General features: G+C 41.8%; 1 long non-coding RNA gene across 3 annotated transcripts in view; it reads left to right on the top strand.

Annotated features, from left to right (window-relative positions):
* The window catches only part of LOC116793072, a 70,204-nt gene that overhangs the window by 15,625 nt on the left and 36,775 nt on the right, over positions 1-17,804 (top strand). For 2 of the 3 annotated variants that reach the window (XR_004359371.1, XR_004359370.1), the window contains exons 3-4: positions 2,253-2,374; positions 5,824-5,948. This is a non-coding gene — a long non-coding RNA (uncharacterized LOC116793072). Of the gene's footprint in view, positions 1-1,989; positions 2,141-2,252; positions 2,375-5,823; positions 5,949-17,804 lie in introns of those variants that run through there. The other variant, XR_004359372.1, reaches the window with a different exon arrangement.

Raw genomic sequence — 17,804 nt, forward strand, 5'->3', positions numbered from 1 at the left:
ATGTAAAGAAAAAGGAGATGAAAAAAAGTCCTAAAACTAATCTCTTGCCTCACAGCATTCCACCAAGATGACTCAGAAAATGACAAGGGAACCAGACTGCAAATTAGGCTCTAGTGCTTGTTGAAGACATTTGCCACCGGTTAAAATGAGTTATTGAAACAGTAAAGCTGAGGACTTCAGAGAAACTTTGATTGACAACAATAATTACAGCTATTCTTGTTCCTATAAGAAATACGGTGCAGACTGGGCATAATAAATGTATGAAAATGATATTCAAAATCTGAGCAGAAGTAGATGCGGGTCCAAACAGTTTAAGTGTCTTCTGTACAAATTTCTGTGCATTTTTATGTGTTTAAAGTAACAGTAGTTACAAGGCAGGTGTGTAGATTTGCTTTACATGGCTAGCCAGCTAAGAAAGCCTCTGTGAATAAAGGCTGCCTTGCACCCCAGTTGGGCTGTGTGGCAGCCCAAGGCCAGGCTCAGGCTGGGGATTCTGCAGAGAAAATGCAGTTCATGGGGCACTTCCACCTGACCTTTGTGTGCTGTCTCTGGAGGAGATGCCTGATGATTGTTTGAGACACATCCAGATGTTGCCAGATTGGTCAAATGATTTCTTTTGTATCTGAGGACAACCCTGTGCTCAGCCTGAGCTTCCACAGTGTTCCTCATGGGTGGGGAGGAGACAGAGTTGGTCTGTGTGGTCTTCTGTATCCGCACTCAGCTTGGTGCCTCAGGTGGGGAACTGCTGCAAAGACCTGAAACCAGGAGCTCTTCTTTTTGGCTGACCTGGCTTACTCACATCTGAGAGGTACGTGCTACCAAGATCAGGCTTTTTTGCTGCCAAGAACAGGGGTGGGCACAAAAGGGTCAGGAGTACTTGAGTCTTAGGTGTTCTTGTGGGTCTGTATCAACTAATGCCATGATGGACTAACATGTGAGAATATAAAACAATGTTTTGTAGCCAGTAACCTTTGGTTTTGTCTCCCTAACTTGATACCTTCCTTCTCTTGCTGCTGCAATTACGGCTGTTACCAAAAGCCCCTGTACCCCTCCCACCCCTCTCACACAGGGAAGGCAGGCTTGTAGCTGTGCTCTGCTAGCAGGTGGTTCCAGTTGCTTCACTAGATGTTTCTGCTGTGAGAAAATGACTTTTTCCCTCTTCCCTGTCCTGGTCTGAGAGCTGGGTTCATTTTATGACACCAGGCAAAGGGTGGAAGGAGACAGCACTGTAGCTGACCCTTCTGACAAGGCCACAGCAGTGCCAAGAAAGTGACTGGGGACCAGGGCTTGGCTTTATTGAGCCTGTTAGATCTCGTTGCTGAGAGTTGTTCAGCAGGGTTAACATTCACAGGGAGAGGGAAAACAAAGAGTTGGTCAATCCACAAGTGCCAAGAAAGAGTTAAATTAATGGAGGAAAAGGAGAAAAAACCCCACTCTTAATGCTGGAGAAGGACTCTGCTGGCTTACTTATCAGGTTCATGCTGAGCCCAGTCGTAATTGGAATGTACCCTTTGTAAAGTTTATTGGGTCCTGGGGCAGCTTGTTACTGAACCGGTCAATTAATCTATTTTTTTTTTTTAATGAGTTAGGGGATTTCCTTTTGTGGAAAATCACCAGGAAACCTGACCAAATGCCCACACCTTGGGGAAAGCGTGGCCTTAACATATAGAAAACCCTTCCTCCACAATTAGGAGAGGAAATAGACACCTCCCCTTATGGGCAGCATATTTGACCAATCCAGGGACAAAATAAATGGGATTTCACCACTGACTTGCAGGTTGTCGAAGGAGGATCACCATGAAACAAGATTACTTGAATGCAGCTTGGTGTTGAAGGAAATAAAACTGTTGAGTCTCCCTGCTGAGAGACAAATGATTTCCATTTAAAAACCTGTTTGTTCCATGCTGTAACTCCCAATGTAGCAATAATTAATGATATCAGAAGGTTACGAAAGACATTCTGTTGTGCTTGCTCTGTTCTAGGCATGAAATTGGATTAACATGAAGATAAACTTAGACTTTAAATCTGTTGAGGAAATCAGTAATTATGTCAAAATTCACAAATACTAATCTGTTTAACTGTGGCAGATACTGTTCATCTATCAGCAAAACATCCTGCCTTGTCAGAATTCCATTGAAAGGTTAATTTCTTAAAATACTTGGATTTTCCAATGATATAATTTTGTGAAGATGCAGCTTATTGAGTAAACACAAACAATCTTACCTCTGGAAACATGGTTATTTCTGTTTCAGTGGCATCCAGCCAGTACCCTCTCATGAGGAAGAATCAATTTGCAAGGTATTGAGTAAGTCCTTGGGCTATGCTGTGGAGAGGTGACCACCCATGAAAGCCACTGACATGAAAAAAATGCAAGGTATGGCAGTGCATACTCATTAAAAGTGCACCTTTGCTGCAAATGAGCACGTGGAAACACTGTTTGCTTTAGGGACAAGCAACAGGACAGTTACAAGGGCTCTGAAATTAATTTAGGTAGAAATTCACTGGGAAGGGGAAGGGAGTCCATCTCTTCTCAAATATTTCATGACTCCAGTGCTGGCCCTGGTTCTGCTGTAGCTAGTTTTAATCTGGCTGCTGTAAAACCCACAGAGTTGTGTGTGAATATGTGTGCAGTGATTCAGCCTGCAGTGAAACCTGCTCAGGTGTAGCTTTGTTGCTACTGATCCTCCTGGGGTGGAAGTTGGGCTTGGTACAACTACTAAAATCGCAGTCGTACCTTCCCATTGCAATTTAGAGTTACCCTGAGGGAACACAGTTAACTTTGAGTGCCCATTTAATTAAGTAGCCTGGTAGTGCAATTGTATTAGAAATAGGAAAAGTAACCTTCAGTGCTAGATTCCCTTCTCAGTGGAAATGGAGGTGGTGAGCACATGTATAAGTTTATTAGGAACGGTCCTCAATAACATTGACCATGAAATCTGCATCTAAAACCACTCGAGGCTTAGAAATCTGTCTAGTGCAAGAAAATTACAGTAGTTTCATTCTTTCTCCATTCATTTAAAAACGCAGGAAAAAAAAAAGGTTTCAGATCAGAAAGGTGTTTAGGAGGATGAGAAAGCCGTTTTTATAGTCAGGTGTTGATGGGGCATCACAGAGATGGTATCATCCAAAAGGCTGGCAAGGCTCTTAGTAAAATGTTGGTTTCGTTTTGTGCACAAAAAAGGTCTGTTTGTAGCATCAAGTGTGTAGCAGGTGAGAAAGGCGAGTTTTGCAGCTGCTGATTGTTAGGAAAACCTAAGCTGAAGGCTAACAGGTAACTTCAGTATTTTGCTGAGCAGGTCTTAGAGCAGGAAAATGGATTTTCTTGCCCTTAGGTAGAAAAAAATATAATAAGGAAATATTTTTACAAGAAATAAGCATTTAAATGTGTTTGCATAAAGTAAAACAAACAAACAAAAAAGCTTTTTATATATACACCACCCGTGTCTAGCCTCTTCACCTGTTCTTCACTGAAGAAATGCAGTCTGTGGTGAAAAGGAGTATACAACCTCCATAGGTATTTCCTGTAGCCATGCAGTGGTTTCTCAACTCCTCAAAATCTCTTATTCTGCTTATTCTACTCTAAAAACCCCTTTCACTTTTTTGAAGATGTTTATCAAATCTCCCTCTTCTGTTTTCTGGATGAGCTGTCATCTTGGTAGACATGAAGAAAGAGGGGTTGAAAGCAAAAAGTGGTTGTGGATGTGTTTTCCACTCAGATGCAGGGACAGGCAGGGCCAGGTCTGGTGTTTGCACGTGGCTGATCCGTGGACAGAACGTGGCTTTTCCACGTCCTGGCTCAGGGAGTCAAACCAGCACCCCCCTGTGCTGTGCCACGGGGGTAAGGTGGGTGTTTCTGCAGAGAAACTGGAAGGATAAGGACAGGCTTCACCTGTGCTGACAATTGCAAGGCACTTCTTGCTGTTGTTGACTTTAATGAGAGCTACAAAATGTTTGTGTGTGGGAATTTTTAAAGTTTCTAATGTTTTTAAAATATCCAGATGAGTTTATATGAAATACTAGGATGACCAAGTTGAACATAAACGTACTGCTTCATTATTCTTCATTTTACTATATACTACTTCTCTTTACCAATTTCTTTTCAGTTTTTTCCTATGCCCCTCTTTTCTTTTTCGTAGGCTGCTTGCATGGGCTCAGCCATAAAATCATCTCTCTCTAAAAGAAACATCCTTCTATTTATTGTGTCTGTTTTTTATGACGACTTTTACTTTGAATTTACTTTATTTAACAATGCTCTATTTCTTCCCTTTCAGTACATTGTAACTGCTCCTTCCTGTGTCATTTGGAACTGGCCAAAGTTGGCAGATCTCAAATTTCTTTTGCCTCTTTGAAACGTGCAGATTCTTTCTCCTTCAGTGATAATGGGCATTGTGTTTCCTTAGAAATATTTTTGGGGCCTATTATTCCTCAGCCACTTCAGTTGGCAAACTGAAGGCTTGGAAACAAATTAGCTTGGATGGCAGCCCAAGCTGTCAAAATGAGCCTTCCATTCATTACTGAATCATCCACCTCCTGCATTTAGATCTTCAGCCCCACTTTTCCAGTAAGCTTCTCAGTTGAGTTCTTGGAATTCTTTTTTCTGTCACTTTTGAACTAACTACTCCAGTCTACTTCATTTACGACCACACAGCAAAGCTACTTCCCCATTATCTGAGAGGAGTGAACTCATACACCAGTAGAGAGGGCACAGCTGGTCACTGGTTTTGGTAGAAGACATTACAATTATATTTTTCTCACATATTATTTCTCTATGAGTTACCTGAGGCTGAGGCCTTGATCATTTTGTCAGGCAAGAAATTCCAGGTGGGAAAACTGATTCCTACATGGGTGTCATTAAAATCATATTATTAGTCTTGCTCTGAAATGATTTGGGGATGAGGTAGGAAGGTCTTGTATGTTTATGTCCCTTAAATATTCTTCCCCACTTCTTTCTGGGGTTTGGGTTGGGGTTTTTTGTATGGCTTTTTTCTGCCTTTTTTTTTTCTTCTCCCCTGTCTTTGCCAACAAACATTTTCTCAGAGGAATAAATCTCTCAGAAATATTGTGTAGCACCTTTTCCCCTCTTCTCCCTTGGTGTCAATATGGACTTTGTAAAGGGAATTTTCAGAACAAAATGTTTTGGTCTCAGATATGAATTCTTTCCCCCCCACCATTTTAGTCAACTTTTTTGTGTTTGTATTTCAGGCAGTATTTTTTAAAATAGAAAAATTATTCTGATTGGTAGTGAAAGGTAATTAAAGCAAGTTAACAAGTTTGAAGGTTCCAGTACAACCTGGAAATAAGCTGGACTGTGTTGGGGAATTTGTGGAGGAGAGCAGTATACAGGGAGAGGCATATCCTTGACACTCTTTCTATGGGGTAGACAAGGAGAGCTGGTGTAGAACTTGCTCCATGTTATCCCATCAGGAAACACAAGGAGCCTTCAGACTTCTACTGAAAATTTCTCACAAAAGCCTATGAAATTACCCTTGATTATATGGTGCAATTCTATCTGAATGAAATCCAACAGAAGGAAGGGAAAAGAAGCAAGTTTCTTGGCTGAAACTCACATTTTCAACACGTAGTGTTAATATTAAAGAATATGGAGAAATTACCCCTGGAAGTGCAGCTGTTGGGATGGGATGTACAGGAAGGAACAAGTGTCAAACCTTGTAAAGTTTTAAAAGATAAAGTTAGGAAAAATGCATATATTTATGACAGAAAATGACCTTTAGCCCTTCATTACTGGGTGAGAGGCTGGTACAGGAAAGGTCTTAGATTTTTTTCATGGGAAGGGTCTCAGCTTTATTTCTTATTTATCTCTAGAATCACGTAGACCAGCATGAATTGGGACTTAGACAACAAGAGCCTTGGACCAGAGGGACTTCAGATACCCACAGAAAACAAGGACTCAGATACCTGAAGAGAGCTGGGGAGGATTTCTAGGCTGTGTAAGTCTAAAGAAGGTACCTGTTCTCTTGGCCACTACTACCTTGTTTTGCTCCCAGGCAACATTCTGCTGCTTGGAGCTGCACTCTCTATTCAGGTATTGCTGATCTTCCTAAGCCCAGGTTGGGCCAGTAACCCCAAGCACTTTTGCTGTGCTTGTCAGCAGGGAAGTGAAGAATAAGCTGAAAAAAGTGCTTTTTAGGTTCAAGTTCAGTTGTAAATAACTGCTACTGTACACAAAAAATCAGCATAATGATGGCATGGGATGAACTGAATATTGCACAAAGTGTAATAAACCTTGATTTTTTTCAAATAGCAGGACTCTTGAGAGATAGTAAAAGCAGATCTTGAAGAAACAGGACACCCACATGCCTCTCTGTCACTGTCAGTAGCAGTAGAGTTATCCATAGATGTGGCCTGAAACAGGTTCAGTGTCAAGGCAGCAAGAGCTTGAGGTTTCTGTGATTCTGCCATCAGGTGACAACAAATGCATTAAACATCAAATTGATAGGGAGAAGACAAGCACAGTGGGGCAAAGAGAGGTTTTCTGTGATGTACTGTGTAAAACTGGGGTAATTTTCTAAGCTGTTTTTACTATTCCCACATAAAGATGGATACTTGCACAACGATGAGTTAGCAAAGAAAATTTGATTGCTGTTGCATTTCTTGTGATGAAAGGTCATCTCTTTTTTCCTTAACCAACTTCTCTGGAATTCTGACACAATTATAATTCTGTTACAAAAATAAAACAAAAAAAAACAAATTACTGGAAAATTTTATAGGATTGTTCTTCTAAGTGAGGTAAGTCTATTTCCCTTTTTTGTCATGCAAGAATGTTGCCTCCCCAAATTAAATAGGCATTTAGCATAAATACACTGTGGTGATTATTGCAATTCAGGGACTAACGATTTCCTTTTTCTCCAGCTTTCCTGCTATGCAGTTGGTTGTGTTTCCACACTTATGGTGGTGAATTAACTCCCTGTGGATAATAGAGCTTCACTTGCAGCAGATGTCAAGACTCTTAATCAGAATTTAAGTAGCTTCAATTACATTTACTTAATTCACTTTGGAAGTGAAGTAAGTTAAATTGAATTAGGCCTGCTTTAATTCTGAATGAGTCCACATAGATATTCAATGCATTTTAGCTAATCTCTTCTAAAAAAATAATTCAGAATCTGTTTGCAAGTGCTCTCCAAAGTACAGATACAGAGTCTGGGGGTGCAGGAGATAAGGGGTAGGGGGGACAGACAATGCTAAGTATGAAAGAGGTGGCTGAGAACATTTAGATGCAATGATGAGTGTAATTCTGTAGCAAACATGAACTGTATTTGGGCACAGTGCACAAAATCTGGATCTTTTTGTGCCACCTTAGGATGAAATGAATTCAAATTGCAGCTGCCTCAAGCCTGGGTTTGAAAGAGTGGGCTCTATGGGATGCAACTGTGATTAAAGTCACTGAAATTGTAACACATAGACAGGCAGGATGGTATGTGAAACCAAAAATTTATCTCTTCCTTTATCTGTTATCAACAGTGGTCAACTCAGAGGGATAAAACTATGTACTAATCCGTGATGCATTCCTTTGGCAGAAGTTAGCAGGGGCTCAGGATTTCCTGAGGCAGAAATGGAGCTTTGGAGCAATTATTAATTGCTCATAATGGATTTTTCCCTATGAATTGCACTTTAGCACTTTACTAAAATAGAAATGTTTACTCTTAACTGTATGATTTCTGTCATTTGTATTCCCTACCCATCCATTGTATGTAGAATGCAGTTCTGGGATTAATCCTACAGGTATGTGGCCAGTGTGATTATTTCCTGTAAATTAACAACAAAATAGAAAATGGCCTCATGCAGCTTGCAAAGTTCTGATCCACCCATGTCTTGAAGGAGCACAAAGTCCTGGTCATCCTCTTCCAAAAAGGACATGATAGAAAAAGAGAAGATACAGAGGAGGGCAACGAGGATGTGCAGAGTTCTAAAATTATTTTCTGAGAGGATTAAATAAAACAGACCAGTTCAGTTTGGAAGAGAGACAAGTAATACAGGTGTGTGTAAAGTCATAAATGGCATGGGGAAAATGAACTGGAAATGACTATTCCCTGTTACAACATAGGAGTAAAGGGACGGTGAAGGGAATTTTAAGGCAGCTACTTTAGACCAGAACAAATAGAAGTGCTTTTTCACACAGGACATAATTCAATTGTGGAACTTATTGCTGACAGATATGGATTCAAGAAGCAATTAGACAAATTCATGGAAAATAGGTCCAGCAGGGGCTGTTAAACACACTGATGCAGATGCAACCTCTGGCTCAGGAAATCCCCTCATGGCAGATTGCCAGGAGCTGGAAGGTGGAAGAAGCAGCACTCCAGGCCTGATGTGCTTCTCTGTTCTTTCTCTGAGTGACCACTTTGGGTTGCTGCTTAGTGTGGGTTTCAGGCCTCAAGGGAAGATTGTGCCCCTTAGGCTTTTCCTTATCCTTTCTTGGGCTGTGCTTGTACTCCATGTATTACGTCATTTAATTCCCTTTCTTTACAGGGCTGTGTTATGTTTTGGGGATTTGATGTTTGACAATGGTGGAACTGTACAGTGTGAAACATGGTGGAATTGTACAGTGTGAAACATGAAGTATCAGCCTGCTTTCATGACAGTACAGTGATGCATAAGCCACTATAATTAACCCTGTGGCAAAATACATTGATTCCATATCCCCATCCCTACCCACATGGATGAAATGGGAAAGATTAGCATTTCAGTGCTTACAGGAAGCTCTGCAATTGAGGGTCTGGCAGAAAAACAGAGGGAATGAGTTCCAAAGTACCTACCATTAGACCTCCATCCTTTTAAACCACCAGAGATTACCAGTCACTGGTGGGACTGTCCAGACTGCCTAGCACCATTATAAGGAAAGGTGATGCATTTCTAGACTGGACTTTCCTCTCATAATTTGCAGTTTGGATTGCATTAATTCATCTGTAGAGGCTGAGTTAAGGCAGAGAGATTGTTTGGCTGGAATCATGCCCCTGAAATGGAGAGCAGCAGGGAAGTGGCCCCTGCCAGAGCTGTGTGATAGGAATGGGCAACACCAGGTACAGTCATGGAGACACAAAGCCAGCTCCTGCCTCACTGGTAATTTCTTACACAGCATCAAGAAAATCCTCTGTCCTTCAAAGAAACTGGTTCCCAAGGGTGAATATACCTCTGTATATTCAGGTGTAGAAAGACCACAGCTTCATCCCTTTGTCTGCCTTTTCATTTCACTTGGGTTTGGGCTTCACAGAGCTCCACAAACCCACCAACTATAGATCAATGTACCTGATACTCTTATTAATGCTGTATTCAGGTTCCCATTCTATGCTGAATGATACCCCACTGGTTCTGGGGGAAAATCTTTGTCTTTTTCCTTCTGTGACTAAGAAATGGCTCATGGTGCACTGAGCTCATAGATTCTCTTTGATTGCAAGTCTAACCTTTCAGCATGAGGCTGCTGGTGCAAGTGAAATCAAAAAGCCTTTGTGAAAGTGTCTTAACAAGCCATGGTGTGATCCTGTAAGCTCTCACCTGGCTCCCAGGCAGCCCAAGCTTGACCAGGTTCTTATATATTCCAGAAGGCTGCTAAAAGGTGGTTTCAGGCATATTGTGCTTTCGGACTACTTGCCCCAAAATAATTAAAACCTTGGTTTTGCACTCCCAGAGTGTTTCTTCCTAACACTGCCTAAATGAATCACATGCTGTTTTTCTTAACCCAAAGGGGAGAGATTTGGAGTCACACTGTGATAACTCCTGAGTACAATAAACAGGAAAAAATAAAGGCAACCCCTTTTCTCATCACAGCCTCCTGAAGGGAAAACCACAAGTGCTCAACTGACTTTGCAGAATGAAAACAATTGATACCCAGAGCCTGCTCTAAGTGTGGGAGAATAAGAAAAACCATATTCAGGATAAATAAAAGTGAGATATCTGCCATATACATGAGCCTGTTCCTCAGGGAGGAACTCACCACTTTACACTGTATGTATGCTTTAATTCTGAATTATGCACTGGCCTGCCTTCATCCTGAGTGCTTGCAGCTTTTGCATTTTTGTCATCTAAAAGCTGCTGCTCTGTCTACATAGCACTAAGGAAGAATGGAAAGCTCTGCTGTGACTGTAAAAGTGCCTAAATCAATCAATAAATATTGGTTTTAATGAGTGTTAGGTGCCCCACAAGCTGTATTGATGTGAACTGGGAAGAAAAAGAAAAATCTTGAGAGATGCAGGTTCTGTTCCCCCAGGAGGTGTTCAAGTGTACTTACTTTCTTAGACTTTTGGCTTTTATAGTGAAAATAAGGCCCTAAATTCCTTTGAAGAGCTGAGCTTCTATTAGTTTAATCAGAAGAGATGGTGGTGCCTGTATGAGACTGCTGCTAGGGCCATATTAATAACTTATCATTTTTTCCAGCTAATCTTCCTGTTTATCAGGGTTTAGAATAGTGATAGTGGGGGTCAGTGACTTTCCAGAGATCCCACAGTGGGACTTTTGTAGGACTGTAGTAAGAACCCAGGCCCATAATTTCTGAGGTCTGAGCACCACACGCTGTTTCTTTTCAGGCTGGCTGTTGATTTAAAATACAATAATTATCAATAACTAGGCAATGCTAATGAGGCATCTTGCAGGAGGGTGAGCTGTGTAAAAGCAATCTGTAATGAGTCCTGCCCAGTTCAAACAAATCCACCTGCTCTGTTGTGTACAGAGGAGAGGATTTTCTATCCATGGGTGGTGAATGCTTCCAAAGGGAAATACTGAGAAAAGGGAAGGAGAATTGGGCTGTCAGATGCAGTGTAGGGGAAAAAGTAGCAGATATGTGCAGTGCATGTTTGTGAGCAAAGGTGCCTCTTAGGTTAATTATTAAGGCCAAAAATACATTGTCTTTGCTGCCTTGGAAAAAGTGGTGGGGGAAGGAGATGAGCTTGGCTCTCGTGAGCACTGTGAAGAGAGCAGGCCTGGGTGCCATGGTGAGATGGGGCACTCAGAGAAGGCAGCCAGCAAAGCATTTCCAGTTCTGAGACTCTGTTCTCAACAGTTCAGCTGCTTTGCACATTGCAAAAATAATAATTATTGTTTATTAGGAGCCTATCCATCAGCTGGTGCCTCAGGTGCCTCTTGAGATTAGACTATAAAGCAAATTGGGCTGCTGCACTCAATAAAGAGATTTTTAATCTGTTTCGGAGCAACTACGTGACACTGAAGTCATTCTAAGGTTAAGTGGGAAGGAGTTAGTTCCTGGGAGCTGAGGTTGTAGGAGAAGTATGTATACAAACAGTGTCTTCAAATACAACCAGTTTTGAGGGTTATGCCTGTGCTTATTAAGGCAGAACAGTATGAAAAGAATTTGAAGATTGGAAGCAGATCCTAGTGTCTGCCCATTAAATGCCTGAGATGTGAGAACCAACTTTTTAAACTCTACTTTCATGATTGTCAAGTCTGTGACAGGTCACTGTTTAGTCTATTATCTTATCAGCTCGTGGCTACATATTCATTGGAGAGAGATGAGCTGTCCATTATATGTATTTTGTACTTTTATGATGAAAGATAATTTGTGTAAAAGCATCCAGAGCGTAGGCATTTTGGGATGCTTTTAACATATCAAAAGAATCTGATCTGTATCTGTCTTTTTCCTCTAGCCAAATTATTCACCAGGAATACTGATTCTTTTATTTCCTTTCCATTCACTTTCCATGTAGTCTGTGTTAAACACTTTTAAAAAAAATTAATTTAATGTAATGTTATTTTTTATATAAAGGGAGCAGAACAGGGAGTGGAGGGTAAGACAAAAACCAAAGAGATAGAAATAAGAGCTTTTTGGATTATCTTTTAAAAAAATTATTCTAATTATTTATTACATCAAATATTGATACAGAGGAAACATTTTTTTGTTTGTTTATTTACCAGATTGGGAAAATTTAAAGGAGCAAAACAAACAATCTGGAAGAGACTGACTTCTTTATAAATCTCTACTTTGTCTTAGCCTAATGTTGAATTAATTAATCTTAGTATATGTCTCCAGTTGTCCAATAGAGAAGATGTTTCTGAAGCTACCAGTTTGGAAGCTTGGGAGCAGTGTTTAGTAGCCAAGTGGGTCAGGTCTTGGGGTTGCAAATCTCCTTTTTCTGGGGATGTTTTTGGGGAAGCCAGAGCAGTTTGGAATGATGTGCATTCTTCTGAATCACATGGGATGGTGGAGATCTGGCACAATAAATTCTTTGACCAGAAAAAGATATTATTTTACTGGGAAACTGTCTTCTACCCCTCCTCCTTTTCCATGTGAGGAAATGCACTGTTACCATGGAGTTATAGCAGCCTGGTATACTCATTTTGCAAACCTCTCAAAGTTTTAACCCTTTTTAATATGCCAGTTTTCCCCCTTTTTCTTCTTGGACAGGAACTCTTGAGTTCAAGCCTTTTGACAGCTCTCTTGCTTCCCGCCCCCCCCCCCCAGGTTAAATTTCATGGATGTGTTTCCAAGGAACTGTGGATATCCAGGACTCTGAAGACCAGAGATTAAAACCGTCATATAAAAGACCTAGGAAGGTTCAGAGCGTATAAGCCTGGTAATGATTATTTTAGTGGTTATTTTATTTACTTTCAGATGTTTTACAGAGTATATGCAATGTGTCTAATATATTGTCTTGAGGAATATATCAGGAATATATCATAGGAATGGTTCATATATGGTTTCATATAGCATTGGAATTCACAGCTGTGAGCTTCAAGTAATTTTTTGTGCTCAGGGTCTTTGTGTTTTAAGAAAATGCTTCATGCCCTTATAGCACCTTTTGCTCCCAAGGGCTTGCTCCTGATCTATCAAGGTGAGGAGTAACTACTTGATTTCAATCAGAGATTCATGGCAGTGTAAATCCATGGTGAGATCAGTCACTGGCTCAGTCAGCTGAGTTTTCCCAACAAGCTTTAACTGAGGTCTGCAGGAGCCAGCCAGGAAAAAGGAATCATTTCAGTGGAAAAAGGAGGATAGTGAATGTCCTCTGCACTGGGTCATTCCCCCCTCCTTTCCCTCTGGTTTGGGTTGACAATCACAGTGTTCCCTCTGAGTCTCATCTTCCCACTGTGTTGCTTCTCCTGATTTCTGGTTCCCCCTGCTCCTATTTCTGCATTTGTTGACGTTTGCCTTTGCAACTCAGTTCCCTCATCCCTCTTCTCCCTTATCCCAAAGACACAGAGTTATCAGCTCAAGCTGCTCCCTGAGTTCACCCTTGCTCTCCCCCAGTGTACCTGCAGCCCAGGGATGATTCCATGGCTCTTCCTAAGCTCCTTTTAACTCCCTATGGTTCATTTCTTGTTGAATCCAGTCTCTTACTCATTGGCCTTTTGGGTTTGCGTGAGGTTTTGGACTGGCTTCTCCAATTATTACCTTCATTCAGAGAGCCATCCATCACAACAATTAACCAGCTCTCCTTCCCATTCCAATCAGGAGGAAAGGTGTTCCAATCACTCCATAAGTGCTTGCTTTACATGCAAAAGTGCATGTCTGCATTTTGCCTTCAGTAAATAGTGCTGCATTTTTAATGAGCTTGTCCCTAAGTAACAGATTGTGCCGCCAAATGCTTTAAATTTCTGTCTTTTCAGATTCTAAAATAAGTTTTTGCTGACTTTTTGTTGGTAATGGCTGAAGGGGATGGTTTTCAAAATATGCATGGCTAGCACCAGCTGAAGATTGCTTTTTATTTTACTCATGCTGAGTGTGCTGGCTCTTTTCTCTCATTTATCCCAGGGAAGCTTGTTTAAATGTCCCTTGCATTCTGTAATTGAATCCACTGTAGGATCTCAGGCTTGTAGCATCTTTCTCTGGGCCTCTGGAACTTCCTGGGGGTGAAAATCTGCGTTTAATGATGAACTTTGCAGTCTGAAGCCTTGTGTGAGAGACTACCCAAGGAGTGAGACAGGAAATATGTTACTGTGCTCCGTTTTAATTCAAGAGGTAAATGAGGGCACCGTGGGTCACGGCCATGGGTGTCAGCTTGAGGCTGAAATGCTCAGCAGTTTGAACAACAGCATATGTGGAGCCTCTGCCCAGAGCTTGTTCTGAGCTGAGAAATCAGTGTGAAGAGAAACGTGCTCTTACTCTTTAGTTTCTGAAGGAGATTTGGCAACGTAAAATCCCAAGGGTGCAGAGGTGCCTTTTGAATTAAACTCAGAATCAGTGAGTTGAGTCTATTCAAATGTTCAGTTGTGGAGCCAACTTGCCATCTGATGTTACTCAACACGTTTTAATAAAGCCAGTTATCCTTCACGGATGTCAACAAAGCCATACCAGCTCGTGCTTTTTAAGAATCCTTGCAAATATTTCATTTTAAGTGCTGTAATATGGAATATATGTTAAGATACTTTTTCAAAATAGGGAACTAGAATAGTTTTGGGTGACATTAAGAGGAAGCAGATTTCAGGGAGATTTTCAGGGGGTGGTTAATACTAGTATCATGTATAACCCTAATGTTAGGCCCAGAAGGTGTGAGGCCTGAGAAGAACAGCTTGTCACCTGAAGCCAGTGTGAGCACAAGGCTGGGATATAACTGAAGGAAGCAGAAAAGTGTAGCATTAATTTTATTTTTCATGGTGGTAATGGTTATTTTAATGTTTCAAAGTGAGGAAGAACTAAACTTACTCATAGACATATGAGATGTGGATCTGACCTGGTAGAGCACTGTAGCCTGATCAGGTTTCTGGCATATACAAGAAACTCTGGTATGAGACTGGAAGAAAGTCATGAACAAATTGTCTCCTGGGAGAGCTAAGGAGGGCCAGGATGAAAGGGAAAATAGGGGGAAGTGGAGAGAGAGAAAAAAAAAAAAGAAGTTGTGCAAGGTGCTGAATGTGAAAACAATAAGCTTTGATGTGATGAACATGGGCTGGGAAGCAGAAGGATCTGAGGATGGCAGAGAAGGTAGGTGACTCTGGATAAATGGACTGGAGGGGATGAGGGCAGAAGCCTGGAGGGGAGAAAGCTTCAGTGAGATGAGGCGTGAGATGAGTGAGCCTTGGCTGAAAGGCTTCAGCATTATAAATTGGGCAGGCGGATTTAATGGGAGCTTTGACGTCTGGGAGAAGAGGGAGGAAGAGCAGAAAATGCCCCTAAGAATATGGGTCTGTGAGAAGGACATCGCCACTGGCAATGTGGAAAGGAAGGAGAAAACGCATTAACCCCCCCCCAAGGCTGACAGTTCAGAGGCTGAAATTCTGAGCACACACACGGGGGAGGCAGCGAGCACCGACTGCCCCATTAAGCCCCTCTGGAGCTGGTGTAGCTTTTCCTTCGGTGGGAGGAGGGGGGTCACACTTGTGTCAGGGCACTGTGCCAGCCATGGGACTTGCTAGAGAGGTGGGAAGTAGGTATTTTAAGGCTAAAGTGTGTTCCTACTCCCAGAGCAAAAGGGGATGTCGGGGAAATAATGTGGCTGTTTGTGATACCAATTTACTCTGCACCTGAAGTATTGTCCTCATCTCATCCAGAGCTCTGCCCTGGAGCTCTCTTTATCCTGGCTGACTACCCTGGTCCTGCTGCCTTCCAGGGCTGGATGTACTTGTGTTCATGGGGAAGGTGTGCCAAGGCACTGCCTTTCCTCTACTGTGTGTGTTACTGCAGTCAGCTTTGAGTACCTCCTTCCCTTTCTCTTCACCCCACCTGGTGAGGAGAATCTGGTCCTAGTTTTAAAGCTCTAAATCTGATTTGGTACTTTGAGAGAGATTTGAGATTCCTTTTCCCTGCTCCTGCTCCAGAACTGGTGTGTTTGCTCTGGTTCACATGGACCAGAGGCTGCCCCTCTCCTTCATCCAAAAATGCACCACGGCATCTGCGCCTGGTCCTGCCCAGCCTGACACACCTCTGCAGGGCACTCATTTTTGGTGCAGCTGTTGTCAGTCTGGGTCTTTTAAACTCAAATTTTGATGCCCACAGCGTGTCAGTACTTTCAAAAATCTTGTCTAAATGGCTTTATAAATGCAAGGAAATAAGATGGCAAATGTCAATATAGTGAAAATGTTGAGTGTTCAGGGATATTAAAGGGTGGCATTTCTCAGGAGCCTCTCCCACTCCTTTTTTTCTTTCTGAGAATGCCCCATTTTTTTCGACAAGCCAGTTTTCAATGCAGACATTGCAAGATCCTGGGTTAAATTTATCCTTTCCACAACTCCACCAACTTCAATAGAGTTGCACCAACACTTGTCCCATCTTTTGTGGCTGATTAATTTATGTTCATTTTACTTCTCCGGTGCCAATGGAAAGAATTTAATAGACTCTTATTGTTCCCTGCAGATCCCCCCTCTGTGCAGAGAGGCATCAAGCTCTGCTGTGGGTTGGCATTGTTGTTCTTCCTCTTTTTGATTTCCTTCATGGAACAGAAAGAGATTACACCAGGGGAGCTAACTGTGTACTTGGCTCTCCAGGGAATTCAATACACGCCTGCAATTAACCTGCATTGAACTGGCCATTGGATGTTGCTATTCCTCCACAATAAACACAGATGGGAGGCAGTTTTGACTGAGTATTTGTATACTGCAGGTTGGCAGAGCTCAAGTCAAAATAAATACAATTTCCAGACGGTTGGGATCCTTGCCTCTCCTTTCTGCTTTTATTTATTTATTTATTTATTTTGACAGAGGAGGGGAAAAATCTGAATAGTATCCAAAAAAACTTCTTGTTTGGCCCCCAAAATAAATATTTCACCTAAAAGCTGAATTGATTTCAGATCTCAGCCCCATCAGTCTGTCAGGGAGACAGTAAAAGGGGAGAAAAATTTTAATCAGGATTTAGCAGGGAAAGCAATTCAGTGGGAGGGAAAGTACAGTTTGAATTGCACTTAATATCACAAGCTCTCATCTTGCTGGTGCTTGGAACATTGCACAGCTTTACTCCTCTCATGGGCAGCTTGAGTTCTGAGGATTAAAATAAGATTCTGAAGGTTTGTGGGCGAAAAGACATCTTTATATGTTTCTCAGTCTAGAAAGTGAAGAGAATATGTTCCAGCTGGAATAGTTTTTTCTTTACTTGTTTGGGGAGGGAAGGCTGTGTGTTGGAAGAAGCACCTCATTAGCTATTAATTATTTTCCTCATTCACAAAACCAAGAAGTTTCCTCCATTCCCAAAAATGGGTTGTCAGTGGGAAAACCTGAGCTCTGGGAAGATTTAAAAAAATAAATTAAAAAAAAAAAAAAAGCAAGCAAAACAAAGCACAGTTGTTAAGTTTAAAGAAATGGAGCTAAGCATATAAAAAAATCTGCCACCAGGGTCAGACTTGATGCCATGTGTATTTTTTTTTTTCATTAAAGGAGTGCAGATTTTGAGCCCGAGCTATTATTTCAGGTGACTTGAGGCCCTCCGGGGGCAGCAGTGAAATGGAAAAGAGCACGGCAGCCTGCTCTTGGAACTGATGCTCACTGAATCTGAAAGGTCATGTCATGTTTTCTGGCAATTGACTCAATGGGTTTGGATTCTACAACATAAGGTCGGGCCGTTTTCACTCAGCACATGTTTACTGGGGAATGTGCCTTCCAGTTGTTTTCACATTGACCTTATTACCCTGCCACACTGATGAGCCTGGCACAAAACCTCCTTTTTGTATTGCTGTGTGCACCACATTCCCTCTCCCTTTCCTGCCCAAAAACGTTGTTCCTTTGGGCTGCAGATGGAGGGTTTGGTGGATGCATTTCCCCCCCCCCTATCCTAAACCCTGCTTCCCATGCCTCTGCTCCAATAGATGTGCAGAAGCCTTTGGAAGGACAGGAGGGTGCAATGGGATTGACTGATGTTTGGTTCCCAGATTTAGCCATAGGAAAGCTGGGGAGGAGAGGAGACACAGGTTCTG

The sequence above is a fragment of the Chiroxiphia lanceolata genome, chromosome 12 (genome assembly GCF_009829145.1).
Source record: "Chiroxiphia lanceolata isolate bChiLan1 chromosome 12, bChiLan1.pri, whole genome shotgun sequence".
In the NCBI taxonomy this organism is placed as follows: domain Eukaryota; kingdom Metazoa; phylum Chordata; class Aves; order Passeriformes; family Pipridae; genus Chiroxiphia; species Chiroxiphia lanceolata.